We start from the raw sequence: 24,261 nt of genomic DNA on the forward strand, positions 1-24,261 counted from the left end.
AGGTAGGTAGATTACATTTTTAGAGAAGTACAGAAAAAAGGTACCGTTGGGTACCGGTATCGATTCACAGGTGAAAGGTACCCAACCCTAGTGGTCCTGGTCTCTCAGAGGAGTGCTGCTGAATAATGAAGGACCCTCACCACCCCAACAACAGCCTGTTCAAGCTGCTGCTGTCAGGTAAGGAAAAAGGTCACCTTAAAAAAATAAACATAACTGGATGTTTTTGTATAGTATAGTTAGGATAGCATAGTGACATAGGGCAGAACTGTATAGTAATTTTTTTTAATCTACTTTTTCTCCCCATTTTCAATTTTTCTCCCTTCCCCAATTTCATATTGTCCAATTCTACCCTCCCGTCTCGAACGTTGGTAGGCCATGCCTCCCACAAGCCGGCTGCAATGTGGACGAAGCCTTGCATCACGTGTCCCCTCCGGTACTCGAGGAGGCAGCCGTCGCATCTTTTCACGTGCACAGCGCGATCTCTCAGCGGCGAGGGTCTGCGTGGGAGAGACACGCCGCCCCCGTCGCTTCCTGATTCTACTGCGCAGGCGCACCAACCGACCTGTAGGAGTCGCTGTCCACAACGTCCAATCCCCACCCACCAGCTTCCAACCCCCTAATACTGCCAATTGTATTAGTATGAACAACCAGCCAAGCTGGTAGCAACGCAGAGAGCTGGGCTCGAACCCAGCATCTCCTACGTTGGTGGCGAGCGCCTTGCCCACTGCGCCACCTAGCCGCCCTCAGAACTGTATATTGTATAGAAAGTGTACATAGGACTCATTGCCTTTTGTGTTTTATTTTTATCATGTCTATTTCATTCTTTTATTATATTATTATTATTTGTATTTTTTGCATCATTTCACTATGTCTTGTATGTATGTGATGAATAAACCTCTTGAATCTTGAATGTGAGGGGACGGGTGGTCCTGGTCTCTCAGAGGAGCGCTTTTGAAACGGGTCACCATCAGTCCTGGCCGCGTGTAGCTTATTCCCAGCGGAAGAGTGCGTCGCGTGCTTCCGCGTTTTCCCTGATTGGCTGCGACGCCCATGTGACCGCGGCAGCGCGAGAGAGCGGCAGTGCGGAAATAGGCTGTCTATTGCCATTCTCTAAGACAAACTCTAACCTTAACCATCTCCTTAACAGCGCCTAAACTTAACCCTTCTAACCTTAACCAACTCCGAAACAATGCCTAACCTTAACCATAACCAACTCCGAAAGAATATTGCCATTCTCCAAGACAAACTCTAACCTTAACCAGCTCCTTAACAGCGCCTAAACTTAACCCTTCTAACCTTAACCAACTCCGAAACAATGCCTAACCTTAACCAACTCCGAAACAATGCTTAAAGTTAACATGCCTAAACTTAACCGGCGAAAGAATGCACGTTAAAAAAAAAAACGGACCAACGGACCGCAGGATCCACAGCACGGCGGCATACCAGTTGAGCTAAGCGTCGAATGAAAAACATCTGGGATTACGGCTACATAATGCCGCAAGCTCTGCCGCTCCGCTCCGCGGCTGCCGCGCTGCCGCGGGGCGTGTCGCAGCCAATCAGGGAAAACGCGGAAGCACTCGGCAGCACTCTTACGCTGGGAATAAAGAATAGGCGTCCTGGCCTCTCCTTCACCCTGGTATCTGTCAGTCATGTGGTTCCTTGATGGATGGGCAGCTGGCAGCTAATGACCTGTTTGACAGCGAGGACGTCACACTGAAGCTCCCTTAGTAAATCATAAACTAGCATTGATGCACTGGTTTCTTCATGGAAGACCGAGCAGTTTCATATTGGCTGTGTGCATGTGTATTAATATCAGGGTAAAACTAAACCAATGGTTAATGTAAAAGTTGCGTTAATTTGTTGATCTGCATAATTTTCAGGTCATGAACTGGCTCATTTTAAAGTGGCCGCTAGCTAGATATCACATTAAATAGCTAAATATGCGTGCACATAAAGACTGATGACTGAACAGGTAAATGTTGTTGATGCCTACTGTTATAGAGACACACAATAGAGATGGTGTGGGACACAGCATGATGAGTAGAGACTCTAGCTTCCTGAGACAGAATTATGCCCGCTTCCTGTTTCTCTACCACTGTGAACTCTGTGCACACTCATCTAGATGGATGTGACATTTCAGGTTAATCATTCTCATTCTGCTGCTGCTTGTCTTGTGAAAGTCGCCACAAGGTGTGGGCCAGAGCTACATGACACGACCTACGCAGCAGTGTTCCGATGCGTGGCGGCATTGGGTCTGCCTCTGAACGCAGTGTCTCTGTGGACTCTGTTGCGCCGTCACAGGCTCAAGTCCCCCAGCGTCGTCTTCATGGTCAACCTGGCCTTCTCCGACCTGTTATGGTCATCTCCCTGCCCATGAGAGTCTACTTCCACGCCACGTGCTCGTGGCCCCTTGGCGTGGTGGCGTGCACCTTGCTCACCATGCTTGTCAAGTTTGTTCTGGTTTTCCCCACTTGAAGGGCTCAGGCAACGTGATTAAGGAAGGATATAACTCTGACTTTTCTTTGACCTTAGTTTGTCGTTTATTTGGTTGACAAATGGTCACAATAAGGTATGAAAGGAAATGTTTCAACATTCAACAATACATAGGCTATAATAATATCAAATTATAATTAACATTAATACATTTATCCTATATTATATCGGTTCATTCAAATAAACAATTATCAAATGCATTTTCATTAAGAACATTCATTCAGCATTTACCAATAATCAACATTATTCTTTAAACTTAACCATGTCATGAATGTCATGCATCAAAATGTTCAAACAATATATTCAAACTGTTGTTATGTCAAACATTGCAGGCCTACAGCCCACGTATACACTACAGACCGCAGAAACACCATTTTCCAGGGTGCACCAGGGCCACATGTTACAAACATTCCATGCTGAGCAGAGCTAACATGTTAACATGCTAGCTAATATGCTAGGGAGCTAACAGCTAACATAAGCAAAGCACAAATAAGCATGCAAAGCACATGAAAATAAAGCAAGCAGGGAAGGCGAATGTAAACATACCATTGGGCTATCATGTTCCTGGTCTGAATGCAGCCAACTCCCTGAGCAAAATGCACTACCTGAATGAGCTGGGGTTTCAATGCAAGTCCTCTGGGGCTGCCCACATAGATGCCAGACGGTAAACCAGTCAAGCCCTCCCGTGCTGCCCGCGTAGATGCCTGATGCCTGTCGGGTCAATATTGAAGCAATGGGTCTTCTGCAGTCCAGTTTGGTGTTCACCATGTTGGTAGTCAACGTTGTGTCCACCGCTCTGGTGTGTTGGACCTTACGGAGGCACCTCAACGACCTGGCCAAGGTCAACAACAAGGTGAACGCCATGCTGATTTTTGCAATGTACTTGTTGATGTTTGTCATCTGCTTCATGCCTCTGTCCTTGGCTACGATGCTCAACTGTGCCATCATGCCATCAGTGTGTCTGGTAAGTGTGAACTGTTGTCTAGACCCGTTGTTATACTACTTCTCATTGGATGCCTTCTGGAAGAGAAAAGAGGACTCAAGGGCTTCTCTCAGAGGAGAGGAGCAGGGGAGGACTGTGCCACAAGAAGTCACTAGGTAGCATCAAATGGTCCTAATGTCACTAGGTAGCATCACATTTTATTTTTCAAGAAACTAAACATTCTGACTGTGTCTGAGGTTAATTCTTTACAGATATGTATATTTGTGTACAAATGCATTTATGATCATCACAATCTACCAAATGGTTTTAATAGTTTTTTTTCTTTTAATTCGGATGTTCATTCATATGCTACACGTCAGTCCAGGGACCTGCATATACCTTATTGTGGTACTTCACTTAGGCAGTTCTCAGTGAGGTATAGAGCGTCCAATCTTTGGAATGCAGCTGATCCTATGCTGAGGAAATCTCCATCTCTGCTTATTTTTAAAGTAAACTACAAAAAAAAGCTCATATCCAAAAGTAATATAGATAAATAGGTCATACATGTAGGTATGCATTTTGTTATGTGGGTGGGTGTAGGCAGGTGGGTGGGTGGTTATGTATTATTATGTATGCAGTATACAGTATATGCATGCATGTACTGTAGGGGTGTAACGGTACACAGAAGCCACGGTTCGGTACGTACCTCGGTATTGAGGTCACGGTTCGGTACGATTTCGGAAAAAAAACATTTATAATTATTATTATATATTTATAATAATAATTATTATTATTATTAAATATAATAATATTCTATAGGCTTGCCGTAGTAGTCAGTGATACTGGTGTAATTCTGTGTTAAGGCATCCACTGAGTAAATTAATTCCCTACTGCACCTTTAACACTTTCAATGCCCAAAACGTGATAAGACGTTTTATCAGCCAAATGCCTGAATGCCCACAACGACAATTATCGTTTTATTTTTTTATTAGCGATCTGAATTCATATTTCATCAACCGAGTCTCCCGTTGGTATGCAGCCCCTGTAGGAGCTCAGATGTGAAAAAACCGCCCCCTATCATCTCCCAGATGGTAATGCACCCTTTTGGAATGGACTCAATGAAAATGGATGAGAAAAGAAAAATCCGGAATCCACATTTTACTTCTCAGGCATGTAACCCGAGCCGATCGGATTCATTGTGGAGCCTCAGAACAGCGTGGAATACATATGTACAGTATGTAGCGTTGGATCAATAAAAGCAATAGATTTTTGGAATGGCGATCAGGAATTGGAATGATCTTTTTGGAGAACATCTGATCTGAGGTAAGGAATCTATTTTACAAGTCTTGGGATAATCAGAGTTGTATTCGCTGAGATCTCAGCGTTCGCCCTATGCAGGGGTGCAGTCGTAATATGGGCGGAGGCCAAACGGTATCCTATTATTATGCAAAGTCTAGGCACTTATCACCTAGACTTTGCATAATAATAGGATGCGCGCACTTCGAAGCCCAAACGCCGTTTGACCGCGGTTGCCCAGCACTGCACCACTGGCCCTATGTGTGTGTGTGTGTGTGTGTGTGGGCGATATATTTTCCTTGAAAACTAGGGCTTTTCAAAATGCTATAAAACGAAAATTAAAAAACAATCCGCTTCGACAATGTTGACTGGAAAACGAGTCATTGATAAGCGACGGGCAGATTAGACACATAGCCATAATTTAAAACATAGATTAGGCATTATTAACGCTAACATTGAAGTGGATGGTGGGCATTCAAGCGGTAAATCCAGATTAAGCTTGGGCTCTGAAAGTGTTAACAACAACTTAGTTTCACTTTTGATAGATATTTCATTAATATAATCATTAATATCTAATATCTTCCAAGCTCTTCTATCTAGCTCCTCTGGTGAGAGCATAATCTCCCCCACTGTGCCAATGGGTCGAGTGACCATCTATCTAGGTCGTCCTCGGACGGGCCCTCCATCGGTGCTTCCAGTCATCCCGATCCTCCATGCATCTGGCTAGCTCGCCGGTGCTTTCTGTTCCCACATCTCTCCTGAGTACGTCCACGTAGGTTAACGTGGGACGTCCTCGTGATCGATGCCCGTGTGTTGGTTCCCACAGCACAAGTTTGCTGGTTGGCATCTCATGGTGTCTCTGGCAGTGACCTGCCAGCCTCATTCTCCTGACTGCCACTTTATCGCTCACCTTTAGCACCCCCCCATACAAGTTTGCATTAGTGACATGCTCATCCCTGTTGATGTTGAGCACCACACGCATCATTCTGGTGTAGCACCCATCCAGGGACTTCTGCAGGGTGGGCTTCAAGGTCCAGCATTCACTGCCATACAAAAGGACAGACTCAACTGTTGCATGAAAGAAGTTGAGCTTGATTTGACGGGGGAGGTTGGATTTCCACACACTGGTCATGCCGTTCAGAGCCCTCCACACAAGTGCCTTCCTCACTTTAAGGTCTTGCTCGGACGAGTTGACCCACGAACCCAGGTACTTGAAACAGTGGCGGCCGGTGGGTTTTCGCCACTAGGGGCGCTATACCAAATATTTTGTACAGTACAGTACAGTACAGTACCACGCAACACTCGTGATTCGACTCACGCTCACGGCAATGAATCGGCTCTTATGAACGAGTCGCTCAGCTGTTACTACAACAACACACAACCAGTCAAATAAAGTATAGTCTAGGCTCTAATTCACAACTTGAAACACAATATATAAATAGAAAAGTTAGAAACAAAACTCGCCCGTCTACAAACACAGGCAGATCTCTCCCTCTCTCCTTCTCTCTCTCACACACAGCGCGACGTGGAATCGATTCGTTACACAATCAGACCTATTATATACCAAGAATAACTTCAGTATGAGTACAGGGCTGTACACATATTTTGCATATTGTTAAACGAGCCAAGGCTAGCTATTAAACTATCGATATGAATCGAAAATCTGGGACCCTGATGTAAACAAGACAAACGTCTTTCTCTGGTCTGCATCCCCTTAACAATTGTGTGTATTGAGCCGTACTGTATTGTACCCATTCTGCAATCTGTTAATAAAGTTCTCATTCATTCATTCAAACATAGACGATCTCTCTGTCTCTCGGATCAATCAAATCAAATAATTAACACATGTATGTTGTCATTTTAAACAACTCACCATTCATTCATTATGCATCAGCAGCATCAGAGAGCATTTTAGTAGTTACATTTTCAACAAGATTGCTGCTATTTAAACACTTCATGGAAACGGGGTAACGTTAACCTTATGTCGACTGTAGTATTGTATGACCTCGACATAACGTTTAAACGTTAACGTTACTCCGTTCCATGCACTTGAAGTGGCCAGCTAAGCTAACGGAGCTAACAGCTAGCAGTAGCTGTAACGTTATGCAGCATCAGTAGACAACGTATCATGTATTAAACTAGAGTTAAGATCGCTAATCTACCTTGTTGTTGGCTTGTTGATAAAGTATATCCACTCCATGGCATTGTCCATCCAGCCTGTGTTGATGTCCATCCATTGTCCATCCACACTGCCTCCATAATATAGCTTGTTGTTAGTTAGCCAAGAGCTGTGTCTTTGTCCATTTTCGCCTCGAACAGCCTGCAAACTACCTGGCATTCTATCGCCATGCTCTAAGACAAACTCTAACCTTAACCAACTTTGAAAGAGTGCCTAAGCTCAGTGTAGTAACAGTTGCTGTTGTTGTTGACGAGTCGAGTACTGAGTTGCATTCTCTCTAACCAACCCGAGAAATGCGGCAATGGAAAAAAACTGGCATCGCGTCGGCCAATCAGAGAGCGTCTCCGCGAAATGCGGCTATGGAAAATTCTTCACGGAAGTTCACGCTTGCTGCCTAGACCGCTTCAAATCGCGCTCGGATTCCAACATAATAGTCATATTTCAACGCACAACGCTGTATGCACTGATTGGCTGTGACGGAGACAGCGATCAAACTGTGACGCGCAGTCAGAGCGTTATCGCTTCTTGCCCGGGCGAGAAATACGAAAAAATAAAAAAAACGTCACTTCCTGCCCATGAAAACGGTGTTTTTTTAATTTAGATAATAACGTTATATTGTGCATTGGAAATACAAACATACTTAAAATGAGTAAATATTATTCATTTTAAACATGTTTATATTATTTATAGGGCTATAAAACAAAAAACAAACGTTTTTTTTTTTTCTTCTTCTCTCATTTAACAGGTGGGTCGGCGCCCTAGCGCCACCAGTGGCGAGCCGCCACTGACTTGAAATCACTGACTTCCTTTAGAGCAGAGCCTCCTGTTGTCCTTAGAGGTGGATGATCCGGGAGGATGTTATACATTATGACTCAATAATCAGGAATGATAGGAACAAACATGGAGGTGGTGTCTGTATGTACATACACAAGGACACCAAATTCATCAACAGAAATGACCTGAATCATAAATCAATTGAAACTGTATGGGTGGAAATCCTATTCGAAAGGGCGAAATCCCTACTGGTTGGCACAGTCTACAGGCCGCCAGATCATAGTGGCTTTTATGATACAATGGATGGGTGTTTAGCTGGAGTTGAGGATGTAGACAAAATTCTTATTGGAGACTGGAACACGGATATGCAACGAAAAGATGCACCCGTCTTCAAGGCCTTCAGTAGGTTTTGTGATCTGCATGGCCTCAGCCAGCTAATCACCCAACCCACACGTGTATGTGAATCAACTCAGACTACCATTGACCTCATTCTGACCTCCGACAAGTCCAAGATCTCAAATAAAGGGGTTATAGCATGTGGGTTAAGTGATCATTATATGATATTCTGTACCCGAAAAAAACTAAAACAAAAGGCTGGCTGCCACAAAACAGTCACATCTAGAGACCTCAAAACCTACTCTAGCGAGGCCTTCAACCTTGAACTGGAGAGTCTGGACTGGTCAGATGAACTCAATGGTACACTGGTTGACGAAACATGGCTTGGTTTCAAAACCAAATTCTCAGCAATACTAAACGACATGGCCCCCCTAAGAACCACCAAGGTAAAAAATCGCGCTGAGCCGTGGATGCACTCCGAAATACTGGCCGCTATGAAAACCAGAGACAAAAAATGCTCTGAGTTTCGTAAAAGTCAGTCAAAGCTTACTAAAAGCACGAGCAGTGAACTCCAAGCCCACGTGACTGAACTCAAACTAGAAAGAAACAGACTAAGAAACGACGTAAACTCCATGATCAAAACTGCAAAAAAGAATTTCATCAATGACAAAACTGAGGAAAACAAAAACAAACCACGTGAACTTTGGAAATTACTCAATAATCAACTAGGATGCAGTAAAAAACTTAAAACCAGATTCTCAAACATAAACATAAAAACTGACAACACGCTCATCACAGACAAGCTGGATGTAGCCAATTACTTAAACATTTTCTTCACAAACATAGCCACAACACTGGTAAACAAACTACCCTCCCACTCAGGGCTTTATGGGGTAGAACACATAGTAGCTTACTACAAAAACCTAGGGGTCCGCAAGGACGACTTCAAGCTGGAAATGGTAACAACAGATGAGGTACTCAATAAACTGAGCGCCCTCCAACCTAACAAGGCCACTGGCCATGACAACATCCCCTCCAAATTCCTCAGAGACTCAGCAGCCGCCATCACACCAATCATCACACACATAATAAACCTCTCCATAAAACAGGGACACGTCCCCAAGGACTTCAAAATTGCGAGGGTGACCCCTCTGCACAAAAAGGGCAGCAAATTAGACCCAGGCAACTACCGCCCTGTTTCTATTCTCACCTCCATCTCGAAAGTCATGGAAAAAATAGTCTACGAACAGGTCGAAAAGTACCTAGCGGAAAAAAATCTAATCTACGAATTCCAATCTGGCTTCAGAACATCCCACTCCACTGACACATGCCTTCTCTATTTGAATGACCACATCAAACAAGAGGTGGACGCAGGCAAATACTGCGGCATGGTCATGCTGGACCTACAAAAGGCCTTTGACACGGTCAATCACTCCATTCTGATTGACAAGCTAAAAGCAATTGGTTTTGATAGTCTATCAGTGAGCTGGATGCAATCCTACCTTGAGGGGAGGGAACAGATGGTGGAGGTAAACGGTACCCTATCCCCCCCCCTCACAGTGAGCTGTGGTGTTCCACAAGGAAGCATACTAGGACCGCTACTGTTCCTAATTTATGCAAATGACATGTCGTCAGCTTGTGACTGCAACTTGTTCCTGTTTGCGGACGACTCAGCCCTGCTGGTCTCTGACAAGAACAAGTTACAGGTTGAAAAAACCCTCAGCTCGGAACTAGGCAGAATCTGCATATGGCTCGCTGATAACAAACTATCATTACACATGGGCAAAACAGAGTCCATTCTCTTCGGTTCAAATAACAAACTCAGCAAGACCGACGGCTTCTCAGTTACAGTGGGTGACAATATTGTCACAAGGAAAGATGAAATTACCTACCTGGGGTCCATCCTAGAGGCTAATCTCTCCTGTGACAAAATGGCATCCAATGTAATAAAAAAAGTCAACCAACGAACTCGATTCTTGTACCGGATCTCCTCTCTGGTAAACAAGAACACCCTGAAGACTCTGGCAGGAGCACTCATTCAGGGGTACTACGACTATGCTTGCACCTCATGGTACCAAAGCACCTCAAAGGCGCTAAAAACAAAATTACAAACATCTCAAAACAAACTGGTCAGACTACTGCTTGACCTTACTCCTAGAACCCACCTCACCCCTGCCCACTTCGACAACCTAGGATGGCTTAGAGTAGACGACAGAGTACAACAACTTGCAATGGGCCTGGTCTACAAGATACACTACACGAGCAAGGTACCCATGTACATGTCAAAATACTTCCCAAAGGTCAGTGAATACCACGATCACAACACCAGAGGGAGCTCCACAAATCATGTCAAACCCAGATTCGGCTCAAATAAGGGACTAAACACGTTTCGCAATTATGCCACATCAATGTGGAACGCCCTACCCAAAGCTGTAAAGGAATGTGGATCACTACCCACTTTCAAAACCTCTCTCAAGGGACACCTACGGGAGACTGCAATTCAACACTGGCCCCTGTAAATATCCTAACCCAATCATTCCAACCCCCTCCAATGTACAGTCATTTACCTAGTATGGTTTTGTCAATAGTTCAATGTACAATTGTGTTTGTTTGTACAGTGTCTCCTCCCCCCCCCCCCTCAATGTACAGTGTTACTTGTTTATACAGTGTGCCCCCCGCCCCCCCCCCCCCCCCCCCCAACCACCTCCAATGTAAATTACCCAGTATGGTTGTCAATATCCCAATGTACCCAACCCCCCCCACCCAACCTCCAATGTACAGTTTCTACGTCAAATGTATATACTCCCTTTTCTTGACTCCTTCTGTATCACAAACAGTACTGTATTTGCAAATCTGGTATGTCATAAATGTATAGATGTAGCAGTACTGACTATCTGTATGTCATGTATGTCATATATGTCTATATGAATTGAAAATGGGGGACCCTGATGGAAACAAGACAAACGTCTTTCTCAGGTCTGCATCCCCTTAACAATTGTATGTATTGAGCCGTACTGTATTGTACCCATTCTGCAATCTGTTAAATAAAGTTTTCATTCATTCATTCATTCACCTCGGTTTTCTTGGCATTTAGCCTAAGGCCAACCTTGGCGCACTCCCAGAAATACTCTGACCTGATGACCTGTGTGACCTAATGTTCATGCATGGCTCTCTCTCGTCCTCCGGCCACAGGCCAGTGAAACCAGATTCATCAGACTACCATATACGACCAAGCCTGATCATCTATTTATTAACCAGTGGCTCGCTAAATTTGGAACCCACATAGTATAAAAGCATGGTTGTGTCATCATTCTAGAGCCTCTCAGCCCCCTGGAGGGCTGTGGTCTCCAGGACTGTTCCTCTGTGTGTTCCTGTGTCAATAAATCACTCTGCAGGTGTTTAAATCACGCCTCAAAACACACTTATTTGCTCTGGCTTTTGTTTTTTAAACCGTTTTTGAGAGACTGGCCTTTTTTATGTGACACATTGTACTGTTTTATTATGTGCTTTTATCAGTGATGGGCAAGCTACTTGGAAAATGTAGCAAGCTACACTACAAGTTACTCTCGATTAAATATAGCTCAACTACAATGGAAGCTATCCCCAGAGAAATGTAGCAAGCTACACTACAAGAATATGGCAAAAATAGCTAGCTACATCGGCACTACTTTTTTATTTTTTTTTTACTTCGTGACCAAGGTTCCACCAAACAAATAGGCAGGAAAAAAAATTCTCAGTTTGATTGTTTATTATAAAACTGAAACAAGCCCTCGGTCTGGCTTTTTGTGTCATCCTTTTAACATGAACTTGTATTACACACTTCTTCAATATCTGAATAGTTTTACTTCATTTTACTAGTATTATGCTACCATGTATATACTACTACCAGTACCAACTATGCTAATATGTCTATACTACTACAGTATGTACTCAGAGTATAACACTCAAGCTTGACACTGACAAACAATACTACTTATCCTTGGCTGCTAGATATGTACCACTCCTACTGACTTGTTGTACACAATTTGTAAGTTGCTTTGAATGAAAGTGTCAGCTAAATGACCAAATGTATTTAAATATGTAACTCACAAAACATTCCATGGCCCCAAAATCATGTGGGGACCGCCCCTGGGGGTCCTGTCCCACAGGTTGAGAACCACTGCTTTTCCCTCTTTTTTTCTTTTCTCCACCCCAATAATATTGTTCATTTTCTGCCTACAGTGAAACATCATGATAGCAGCTATCTTAGTTAAAGCTGTTGACAAAGTGTACTGACTTGTGTGCTGTTTGGGAACAGTTGATTTTCATCAGCTCACCTGAATGTGTCTTCAAGTTGAGAGCAGCATAGTTTTAGCCGTTTTTTCAGTCAAACTCATAAATGTGTCCCAGATAGGGCCATGGAGAGTCATTGTTGTTATTGACATCATCATCTTCATCAATGCCATCGAACCCCTCTGCCATTTCGCTCAGACTGGTTCTTGTTCATGTAATCCGTTAAATTGCATTCATTCAATACGTCTGTTTTGATTTTCACTTCCTGCTTTGCGGCTGGAGTCCCGCCCTATCCTGCCTCTGATTGGCCTACCCATAACGTTTTGGCCTACCATACCCAATCGTGAAGTCGTCACTCATATCTAAACAAACCAAGCAACCAATCATAGTGGGTTTTTTACGGGGATTTTTTTTTCTCCTCGCAGATATTCTAGTGAATGAATGAATGAATGAATGACTGTTTCTCTCGAAAGTAGCGTGTAACGTTTCTCGTCGCTACGTTACTACTTCGTTCTATAAAGAGCTCCGCTACAGAGACTGCTACCCTGGTTAAAAAGTAGCGAGCTACCAGCACGCTACTGAGAATTGTAGTTAAGCTATGTAGCGTCGCTACTTGTAGCAAGCTACTGCCCATCACTGGCTTTTATTCAATTTTTATGTTTTATCCTATGTTTGTGGACTTGTACAGCACTTTGGTCAACTTTGTTGTTTTAAATGTGCTATATAAATAAAGTGGATTGGATTGGATTGGATTGAATAAATACCATCGATTGACTTCACCTTTGTCTTCTGGCTCATCATATCAATCCAAAGAACTCAGTTTTATACTAACTTATAGAGAGAACTAACTTATAGAGAGAATTTAACTTCACGTGAAGCCGAGACTGAAGAAGACTAGAGAACAGATGACATGTTACACAACAATGGCAGAGGATTATCAATATTTTGGATTTAATAGCAGCAACTGGAGAGGAGCTCAGACAGTGGCGGCTCGTGGATGCTTCGCCACTAGGGGCGCTATACCAAACATTTTGCAAACATGTACAGTACCACGCAACCGACTCATGGCAAGACGTGAGCGATTCGACTCACGCTCACGGCAATGAATCGGCTCTTATGAACGAGTCGCTCAGCTGTTACTACAACAACACACAACCAGTCAAATAAAGTATAGTCTAATTCACAACTTGAAACACAATATATAAATAGAAAAGTTAGAAACAAAACTCGCTCCGTCTCCAAACACACGCAGATCTCTCCCTCTCTCCTTCTCTCTCTCACACACAGCGCGACGTGGAATCGATTCGTTACACAATCAGACCTATTATATACCAAGAATAACTTCAGTATGAGTACAGGGCTGTACACATATTTTGCATATTGTTAAACGAGCCAAGGCTAGCTATTAAACTATCGATATGAATCGAAAATCTGGGACCCTGATGTAAACAAGACAAACGTCTTTCTCTGGTCTGCATCCCCTTAACAATTGTGTGTATTGAGCCGTACTGTATTGTACCCATTCTGCAATCTGTTAATAAAGTTCTCATTCATTCATTCATTCAAACATAGACGATATTGAACAAGCCATAATCCACGTATTTTCAATCCAAAAGCGAGAGAGAGAGAGACTCACTGTTTAGTTGACACGTCCAGGGCAGGAGGGCTTGCCTTGATAAAGTAGTGTATAATCCACTGTTGATGTATTCCAGACCACTGTCCACTGTGTCCAGACTGCATCCGCCATATAGCTTGTTAGCCAAGTGTTAGCTTGTTAGCAGTTGGTCACACAACACAAGTACTTCATTCCTTTGTCCATTTCCGCTCGAACAGACTGCAAACTACCTGGCGTTCTATCGCCATGCTCTAAGACAAACTCTAACCTTAACCAACTTTGAAAGAGTGCCTAAGCTTAACAGTCTAAAGAACTTGCAGTCACGGCACGCTCTGCTGCCTGCATCTCACAACAACACAACAACACAACTATCTCTCACCAACGGACCAACCTAGGAATAAGCTAGAATTGGAACATTAGAAATTGGATTCGGCCAATCAGAGATCGTCTCTGTGAAATTCTGCTACGGAAAAGAATACTGGCGTCGGCCAATCAGAGAGCGTCTCCGCGAAATGCGGCTACAGAAATTCTTGACGCTACTGGCTAGACCGCTTCAAATCGCGCCCGGATTCCAACATAATAGTCATATTTCAACGCACAACGCGTTATGCACTGATTGGCTGTGACGGATACAGCGATCAAACTGTGACGCACACTCAGAGCGCTATCGCGTCTAGCCCGGGCCGAGAAATACGAAAAAATAAAATAAAACGTCACTTCCTGCTCAGGAAAACAAGTGTTTTTTTATTTTAGATAATAACGTTATATTGTGCATTGGAAATACAAACATACTTAAAATGAGTAAATATTATTCATTTTAAACATGTTTATATTATTTATAGGGCTATAAAACAAAAAACTAAAACGTTTTATTTTCTTCTTCTCTGATTTAACAGCAGGTGGGGCGGCGCCCGTGCGCCCCTAGTGGCAGAGCCGCCACTGAGCTCAGATGATCTGGTGGTATGTTGTGCTTTTATTTTTTCTCCGATCAGCTGTGAGACTCCACGGTCCGCGGAGGTTGACGTGTGTGTTTGCGTCTTTTGGTTAACTCTTTCAGTGCCACGCCTGGTTTTCCGTTTTACCGCTTGAATGCCACCATCGGCGCCAATGTTATTAACATTATTGGGCGAACAAGAAAACTAAAGAAAACTGCAAAATTGTAATGGCCCTGCTGTGTTAAACATATAATTAATTCATCATGGTTTTGTTTTAGGGAAAAATAGGCTGTAGTAAACAGGAGAGGAGGAGGGGAGAGCCGAATGCAGATGTCAGTGTGCGCTGTTATTCTGTCCGCTTGTCATCTGAGACGTATTCACCCTATGGCTGGATGTACCGCACCGTGACGGCCGTTGTTCTGCCGAATTCTACTGCTTCCTCGAAAACTGCTGCCGTAGCGCGAATCGCCTATATCTTTTGACAGCTGGGTGACGTCACCCTATAGTTCACTCCGAACTCCAACAGGTGTACCGACATTTTATCATCTACAAATACATTCTGCTGCAAAGCCAATTACATGCAAATATTTACATGCTTATTGTAACTGAGGGGTACAATTCCCTGACTGTATTGATAAGTATGGTATCATTAAACCACTACCGCTTTATGTACTTTAATTACTGGCCATACAGTACACGATATCTAAGTATGATGAACACTTTCCCACATATGAAATCAGGTCCACACAAAGGTAATAGTCAAATATTTAATATATAGCAAAAGGTACATATAATAGTTACTTATTACATTTATGATTTGAATTGAATGCTCTTGTAAGGCAAATGAGTACTCGTATGCAAATCAACACTGAATGTCCAATCTCTGGTTACACAGGAAGCAAGTATACAACCTGGCTTTTAGGGAATTATAGCGATGGTCACTTAATGATTATAGCTGGATAATATACTGAAGGGGTCCCGCCGGTTGTAAGCCAGTAAGGGGGGTAGGAGAGCCGTCGGCTGTATCCCGTCTGGTCAACGATTTCTAGGGAGAGTCCAGGTACAGAACACAGTGCCCGTAGAACCTTGATCCGCAGATGAATACACTTGGGCTCTCTTGTAGACGATAGCTGTAGCTGTCGCTGTCGGTCCACAACGAAGAAGAAGCGAGGCGACCTCAGTCTGGTCTGAGCGCCGTCTCACCTTGGCTCCTCTCGGGGTAAATCCAACACTCACCGGTGTTGGCGATTATCCGCTCCACAAATCAAAGCACCAAAGCAAATAGATATTCCATGCCGTATAGGGCTCAGCAGTCGTCGGGGTAGGTAATCCAATGTGCAGGTCCACTCGTCCTCGCCTAGAACTCCTCGGATGAAAGCACCACGCGTGGTCTGCCCAACCTGGTTAAGACTCTAGATAACGCGAGGAAACGATGGGGGTGCTGCTCACTTTAGAACTCTAACCGAACGATGCACCATACATAATAGACTATTATTACTTAATAGAAATACGGTGCCAAACTCTGGCAATTCAGCTATTAATTCGCACGAGGTCTCACTGCTATTCTAAGGCCAAAAAGGCCGTACTACAGCGCACGCGGTATCGTGGGGTGAGGCTTCACGTCTTGTTACTTAGTTGGGTAGAAGGGTAAAGGACTAAGAGGAATTCTACATTTCTTGCGCCATATTTATATGCACAGTGGACAAGTAGTGCCGCTCTGCTTTCGGTAGCCGTATTCCTGCGCGGAGCTGAGGCTAGTAAAGGCATGTCTCGTCGGTACCTTTGAACTTGAACGCCAGGGGCTTGTCCCTGGCGCCTGGTCCTTTTGTCCAATAAGAGAATGAACTATTATGGGCTGTAGTAGAATAAAGGGATATTCAGTGTATATGTACAAGGAATATACAAGGGATATCAAACGATATACAAATACTATTAAATATATATCCATAAATAAATATATATATTCGGTTTAATCTGATCCTTCACAACAGCCGCCCCCTAATTAGTCCCACCTAATTAGCTGAGCAGAGACAGATTAACCGCACTGTCCACTACTCAATGTCCGCTGTAAGGGTCAGTCAACTCACAAAGTCATAGGGTCATGGTCGTCATCAATAGTATCAGGGAGCCTTGGCAGTTCTATTAGCCTCGCCACGGGTCGGGTGTAAGTCCGTCCTTGGACGAACACTTCAGCTGCTCGGACCTTTCCATCGGCACCGGTGATCACTTTGCTTACGCGGCCAGCCGGCCACATAGCTCTGGGTAGTGACTGGTCGATGATCATGACGACTGTTCCTTCTGTCAAATTGTCTCTCTCTTTTACCCACTTCTGGCGGGTCTGTAGAGACGGTAGGTAGTGGAGTAGGAAGCTGTTCCAAAACTTATCAGCCAGTACTTGACTGTACCTCCACATTCTTCGGCCGTTCGCTTCTTCAGGCCTGTACATTGTCTGTGGTAGCGCGGGGTCCAGCCGCCCCATCAAGAGGGTGTTGGGGGTGACTGGGTCGACATCTGCTACATCACTTGAGACGTAACCGAGGGGCTTTGAGTTCAATACTCCCTCGATCTCCGTGAGGACTGTCATTAGGACTTCTTCCGCCACAGTCTGGGCCCCAAGCACGGCGTACAGGGCTGTCTTTATGGAACGTACTTCTCGTTCCCAGGTTCCACCGAAGTGAGGTGCGTTCGGGGGATTAAACTGGAAGTCAATCTGGGATGGAGCGAGGTGGGTCTTAAGTTCTGGGCCCATAGCTTGGAAGCTCTCTCTCAGCTCTCTTTCTCCGCCTTTGAAGTTTGTCCCGTGATCAGACAACAATGTAGACGGTTTTCCTTTCCGTGATGTGAATCTTCGGAAGGCCATAAGGAATGAGTCTGTGCTCATGGTTGGAAGGAGTTCGATATGTATCGCTCTGGTGGTCATGCATTTGAATACAATACCCCACCGCTTCTCGGTTCCTCTTCCTCTCTTTATATACAGCGGGCCAAAACAGTCCATACCGGTGGAGTGGAAGGGCTTGTCGCCGAGTCGGAGGCGACAGGGAGGTAGGTCAGCCATCCGGGGTATACTGGGCTGCGCGCGCCACTTACGGCAGTCTAGACAGGTTCGCTGGAAGCGCCGCACTGCTTCTCTCCCTTGCAGTATCCAATAACGACGTCTGATCTCCGCGAAGACTCTCTCTGCCCCTGCGTGGTGCACATCCTCGTCGTATTTCTTTATGATCAGCTCTGTGACCTTGTGTCGGCTGTTCAAGACTATCGGGTACTTAACGTCATCCGGTAGGTCTGGGGCTCTCCGCAGACGACCACCCACTCTGATGAGATTATGGGCGTCGCTCTCGGGGGCCAGGTGAAGCAGTCTGCTGTCTGATGGGACGGGCTTTGCTCCCTGTAGACAAGCTAGCTCATCGGGGAACGAGTCTTTCTGGGCTCGTTGTAGTAGAAGGAGTTCTGCTTCTTCGTAGTCAGCTGCTGAAATGTCAGTTGTGGGCTGAACCTCTGGGTGGTGCCACAGAAATGTCTTTAGCTGCGCACTCTCTAGGGTGAGGCAATCGTCTAGAACCGGGTCTGTGGGGACGAGTGTGTGTGTCAACCCACAGAACATAGGTTTCTTGTTCTCTGCCTCCTCTTTGCTCGCCTCCCGTGGGGTGGGTGTAGGCCACTCTTCTTCGGGGAGCTTGAGGAACTCTGGCCCGTCACTGTAGAGGTTGGGACGGGTGAGGTCATCCAGGGACATTCCCCGGGTGATGACGTCAGCTGGGTTGTGTTTGGTGTCCACATACCGCCAGCTGGTTACTTCTGTTAACTCTTGAATCTCGGTGACTCTGACTCCCACGAAAACCTTGTATCTGCACGAATCAGACCGGATCCATGTGAGTACGGTCGTGGAGTCTGACCACAAGATTGTTCTTTGCACCGGAATGGTGAGTTCACGTTGGATTAACGTGGCGAGCTGCGCTCCTGCTAGGGCTGCGCAGAGCTCTAGGCGCGGGATAGATTGTTGCTTGCGTGGGGCTATTCTTGAGCGAGCCAGGATGAAAGCAGTATGTATTTCTCCTCCCTCCTCTTGGGCACGCAAGTAAGCCACCGAACCGTAGGCTACTTCGGAGGCGTCGCTGAATACGTGCAGGTCGATCTTGCATGTCTCTGGCCTCAGTGTGGGTGGGAAGTAGCTGCGGCGTATATATTAACACCGGGGAGTGAGCGGAGTTCCGTCTCCCACTCTCTCCATGTGGATGCAAGGTGTTCGGGTATGGGATCGTCCCAGCCCTGGTCTTTGTCCCATAGCGCTCTTACAATCATCTTTGCCCTGGTGGTGTAAGGTAGAATACATCCCAACGGGTCATATTGTCTGGCGAGTGTTCTGTATACACTCCGTCTGGTGGTCGGTATTGCCGTCGACCTTCCCTGCTCCTTGATCAGGGGTTTGTGTCTATAATGGAGCGAGTCTGTTTTGAAGCGCCAGACTAGTCCTAGTGTCATTTCTTGGGCTTCTCCTGGGATGGTCGCCATCCAAGTATCGCTGCTCGCGGCCTTGTCCTCGGGGGAGAGGCGGCGCAGTACTTGTGGGTCGCTGCTGGCCCACTGCCTGAGATCAAAGCCGCCTTTGATCAGGGAGGCGCGGAGCTTGAGTAGGAGAGCCTCGGCTTCTTCTGGCGTCGAGACGCTTCGTAAACAGTTGTCCACGTAGAAACTATTTGTCACACTTTGTTGGACCTCTTCATCTGCTGCTGGGTCCTCTGCGACGTGCTTTTGCAGTGCAAACGTAGCACAGCATGGGCTGCATGTGGTTCCGAAAGGGAGGACTTCCCATTGATAGATGGTTGGGTGCTCATCTCCGATCCTCTCTCTCCATAGGAACCGCAGCAGGGGCTTGTCCTCCTCCACTAGCCTCACCTGCAGGAACATCCCTTTGATGTTGTGCGCTCGGGGCACTTTCAGGTGCTTCAATAATATTGCATACTTGTGGCGTTCATCAGCGACATCCACCATCATTGTCTCTAAGCACATCCGGAGCTCCGTGTACTGTGCTCGATTCTCATGGGTGAAGTCTGGAAACGTCGGTGTGCCAATGTATGACGCCATGGATGGCTGGCACATCGGTGAGCGTTGGGAGAGAGGCCTCCTGGGCGAGTCTCTTCTTACGCCTCTCGGTGGGCTGGTACTGGCAGGGTACCATGGCCCGCTGGTCCAGGTGCTATTCCTCGGGACTGGTCGTGCGTCATGCTCACCCGTGAATCGAGTCGGGGGTCTGTAGCGCAGAGCCGCGGGGGTATAGCCTGGGCTGTACTGGACCTCCTGGTCCTGTGGAGTAATGTGCTGCTGTCGGGCTTGACTCTCCTCTTCTCCCTCTTCTTCTTCTGCCAGGTCACCTAAATCTTGTAGTCGTCTATTTAGCCTCTCCGCGGTGTCTGCCGTTCCTTCCTTGTAGCTGGGTCTCACTTGGACCGGTCGGGGAATGAGTTCGGAGGGGGGTGTAGACTCTCTCTGGTGGTCGAGTTCAAGGTCGCCTGCTCGGTTAGGGGAGGGTGCCCTTGACGTGTGTCTTGACGAGGCTCTGGAACCCCTTGTGGAGGGAGGGGGTGTTGCCCTGGTGATCAGCTGCTCCATTAGCTGCGCTTGTAGTCTGTCGCGCTCGGCTTCGCGCTTGGTGAGATCTGCTTCTCTTTGGGCACCGGCAGCGGCGCGCTGGGCGTCGGCCCGGTCTCTTGCCATATTCTCTTCCGTCTGAAGGCGTCTCAGCTCCAGATGTATGTGCTCTTCTTCGCTCCGTTGCTGTGTTTGGAGTCGATCGCGTTCACCCTGAAGTCGATCGCGTTCACCCTGAAGTCGATCGCGTTCGGTAGAGGCTGTCAGGCTGGCGAAGAACGCCTGTGACAGCATCCTCTCCGCTTCGCTGGGGGAAGACGCTTGTAGAGGTGAGCCGCTCCTGGCTGTACTCGTTGGGGAGTCCTGGAGCTCTATCTCCTCGGCGCTCTCCTCATCTTGTTCCGTGCAGAGTTCCACCTCTGGAGGGTTGTCTTCCTCCCGGAGCTCTGGGGGGACTACTTCTTCGGTATTGGCGGGGGGTAAAGTCGTGTCAGTTCCCTCCTGGTCCCCACCGTGAGCTTGGTCAGTTACATTAGAACCCACTAGGGCCTCTGTGGTCGGGGTATCCTGGTTGATAGGGTCGGACATAATTTTACTTTCTACTTTTACTGCGTTTACTGTTTGTAGAAGGCTAGGTAGTTTACTGACGGCGTAATCCTCTAAGTACTGAGGTGGCTGTCGTCTACGTTGCGGGCGTTCTACTTTAGGAGGACCGTTTCGTGGAGTGTTCATCATAGGCCATTTCAATATTAATACCACTATATTAATATTACACTAATTACCCTCCGGCTCGAAGGACCAATTGTAACTGAGGGGTACAATTCCCTGACTGTATTGATAAGTATGGTATCATTAAACCACTACCGCTTTATGTACTTTAATTACTGGCCATACAGTACACGATATCTAAGTATGATGAACACTTTCCCACATATGAAATCAGGTCCACACAAAGGTAATAGTCAAATATTTAATATATAGCAAAAGGTACATATAATAGTTACTTATTACATTTATGATTTGAATTGAATGCTCTTGTAAGGCAAATGAGTACTCGTATGCAAATCAACACTGAATGTCCAATCTCTGGTTATTCAGCTATTAATTCGCACGAGGTCTCACTGCTATTCTAAGGCCAAACAGGCCGTACTACACCGCACGCGGTATCGTGGGGTGAGGCTTCACGTCTTGTTACTTAGTTGGGTAGAAGGGTAAAGGACTAAGAGGAATTCTACATTTCTTGCGCCATATTTATATGCACAGTGGACAAGTAGTGCCGCTCTGCTTTCGGTAGCCGTATTCCTGCGCGGAGCTGAGGCTAGTAAAGGCATGTCTCGTCGGTACCTTTGAACTTGAACGCCAGGGGCTTGTCCCTGGCGCCTGGTCCTTTTGTCCAATAAGAGAATGAACTATTATGGGCTGTAGTAGAATAAAGGGATATTCAGTGTATATGTACAAGGAATATACAAGGGATATCAAACGATATACAAATACTATTAAATATATATCCATAAATAAATATATATATTCGGTTTAATCTGATCCTTCACAACACTTATACAGTTCAAAAGGTGCAATGAAAAACATATGTTTAAGATATTGTTTAAGATATATCAACAAGACTCAACAAGACGTTCGTCAGCAAAGTGGCAGAATATTGTTGAGTGAACGATTGTGGGTCATGTGCATGCGTGCAGGAGCACTGGCAGCAGAATTCTGGTGTGCAGTAGAATTTGGCAGAACACCATACCGAAATTCACGGGACGAATACACGTACCGTTACACCCCTAATGTACTGTGTATGTATGCTTGTGTTAACACATATCTTTTTAATGTATTACTGGTATTTTAAAAATAATATGTATATTTTTGTATGTTTTGATTTTACAAAACAGGGGAAGTTCTCGATAAGCCTCTAGGCTTCTAACTTCTCCTTCACAATATGGTTATTATGTATTGTCTTTGACTTTTTTTAAAGGCCCACTTGCATGTTGTATTTTTGTTCAATAAACAATGTGACTAGGCCAACGGTGACTTTCATGAAGAGGGAAAAAATATATCGAAATTGACCCAGTTTTAGCGTTTTTATCAAACATTTTGTCCGCCCAACCACAACCACCACGCACATGGATATTTTAATCCATGGTTCATAACGTGCGTGTGTCATCTTAATGATGACGTCACAGCAGGTACAGGGCAGCAGGGGGCCTGAGAATCACACACAGGTAGTGGCAGGAAGCAAGGAGCCTTCTTGCTACTACTAGCCGAGGATCTAGTATCTGTTTCACCTAACACTATTGCTCCGTGATCATAGCCATTTATCTCTAAAGCTAACCACAATTTGTAAAAGCCACAACCACGTTACCATATTTGTAAATACTCATGTAAATCATTGTGTCGTTGTACATATTGTGTATATAACGTTAGTAGCTAAGTTAGCCAGCTTGCTATAAAGCATTCCCGAAACTCCTAACATGCCCCAATTTAAAATGGTTCTCTCCTCTTTGTATACCTTTGTCCTCACAAACAAAGTATTCTGCCAGGGAACTTATGGACATGACAGTAGTGCAGTTATAAGGTGTTTGAGCTTGTAACGTTAACGTTAGTTAGCTATCGTGGTAGCCCGTTTCGTGACGGCCCCCCAGGGCTGTGTTCTGAGTCCCCTCCTCTACTCCCTGTACACACACGACTGTGTGGCTCAGCGGAGTAGCAATACAATCATCAAATTTGCTGACGACACAGTGGTGGTGGGCCTGATCTCAGCCAACGACGAGAGGGCCTACCTGGAAGAGGTCAAGGTCCTGGCGGGATGGTGCCAGGAAAACAGCCTCTCCCTGAACGTCAGCAAAACAAAGGAGATGATTGTGGACTTCAGGAGGTCGGGGGTCAAGGACTACAGCCCCCTCAGCATCGACGGGGCACCGGTTGAGAGAGTCAACAGCTTTAAGTACCTCGGAGCCTACATATCCGAGGACTTGACATGGACCACACACATTGACAGTGTTGTGAAGAAGGCACGACAACGCCTCTACTTCCTCAGGCGCCTAAGGAAGTTCCAAGTCAGTCAGAAGATCCTTAAGAACTTCTACTCATGTACAATAGAGAGCATCTTGACCGGCAACATCACCTCCTGGTTTGGGAATAGCACTGCACAAGACCGAAGCAGACTACAAAGAGTGACACGTTCAGCCGAATGCACAATTGGAGGGGGGCTCCCCACCCTCCAGAACATTTACAACAAGCGTTGCAAGGGCAAGGCTAAGAGAATCATTAAAGACTCCAGTCACCCGAACAACTGCCTCTTTGAACTGCTGCGGTCAGGCAAGCGATACCGGAGTCTCAAGGCGAGCACAGAAAGACTCAGAAGAAGCTTCTATCCCCAGGCCATCAGGCTGCTAAACGAACAATGAACACTACACAACAACAACCACCAAACGCACATAGCACACACATCCACACGCACACACTCACTTTAAACAAACACACTGTAGCACCCACTCCACACACTTTATAGCACACACCCACTTTAAACAAACACACTGTAGCACCCACTCCCCACACTTTATATTTATTGATGAAGGATTGCACTACAACTCGTACACCTTACTGTAAATTGTACCTAAATTGTACCTCATCCCATTTCTGCTTTGCACTATATAGTACTGTACATTAGTACACTGCATAGTATTGTATATTATATGGTAACTCAGAACATTGTACATATGTCTATACCGAACACTGTGACCTCATTTTCTTCTTCTAAATTACATGCTATACTATGTTATTTGATACTATCTTGTCTAGCACAGTCTCTGGAGCGTAACAGTAAGAAGCATTTTGTATGAAAGTATTC

The 24,261-nt window shown here is 45.5% G+C and overlaps 1 pseudogene across 1 annotated transcript; it reads left to right on the forward strand.

Moving 5' to 3' along the window:
- Positions 1-2,122: 2,122 nt before the first annotated feature.
- On the forward strand, positions 2,123-3,595 carry LOC311223542 (lysophosphatidic acid receptor 6-like; annotated as a pseudogene). Its single transcript has 2 exons — positions 2,123-2,445; positions 3,194-3,595. The product of its transcript is annotated as a lysophosphatidic acid receptor 6-like (transcript).
- Positions 3,596-24,261: the final 20,666 nt, after the last annotated feature.

The sequence above is a fragment of the Notolepis coatsorum genome (genome assembly GCF_963971535.1).
Source record: "Notolepis coatsorum genome assembly, chromosome: 1".
Lineage (NCBI taxonomy): Eukaryota > Metazoa > Chordata > Actinopteri > Aulopiformes > Paralepididae > Notolepis > Notolepis coatsorum.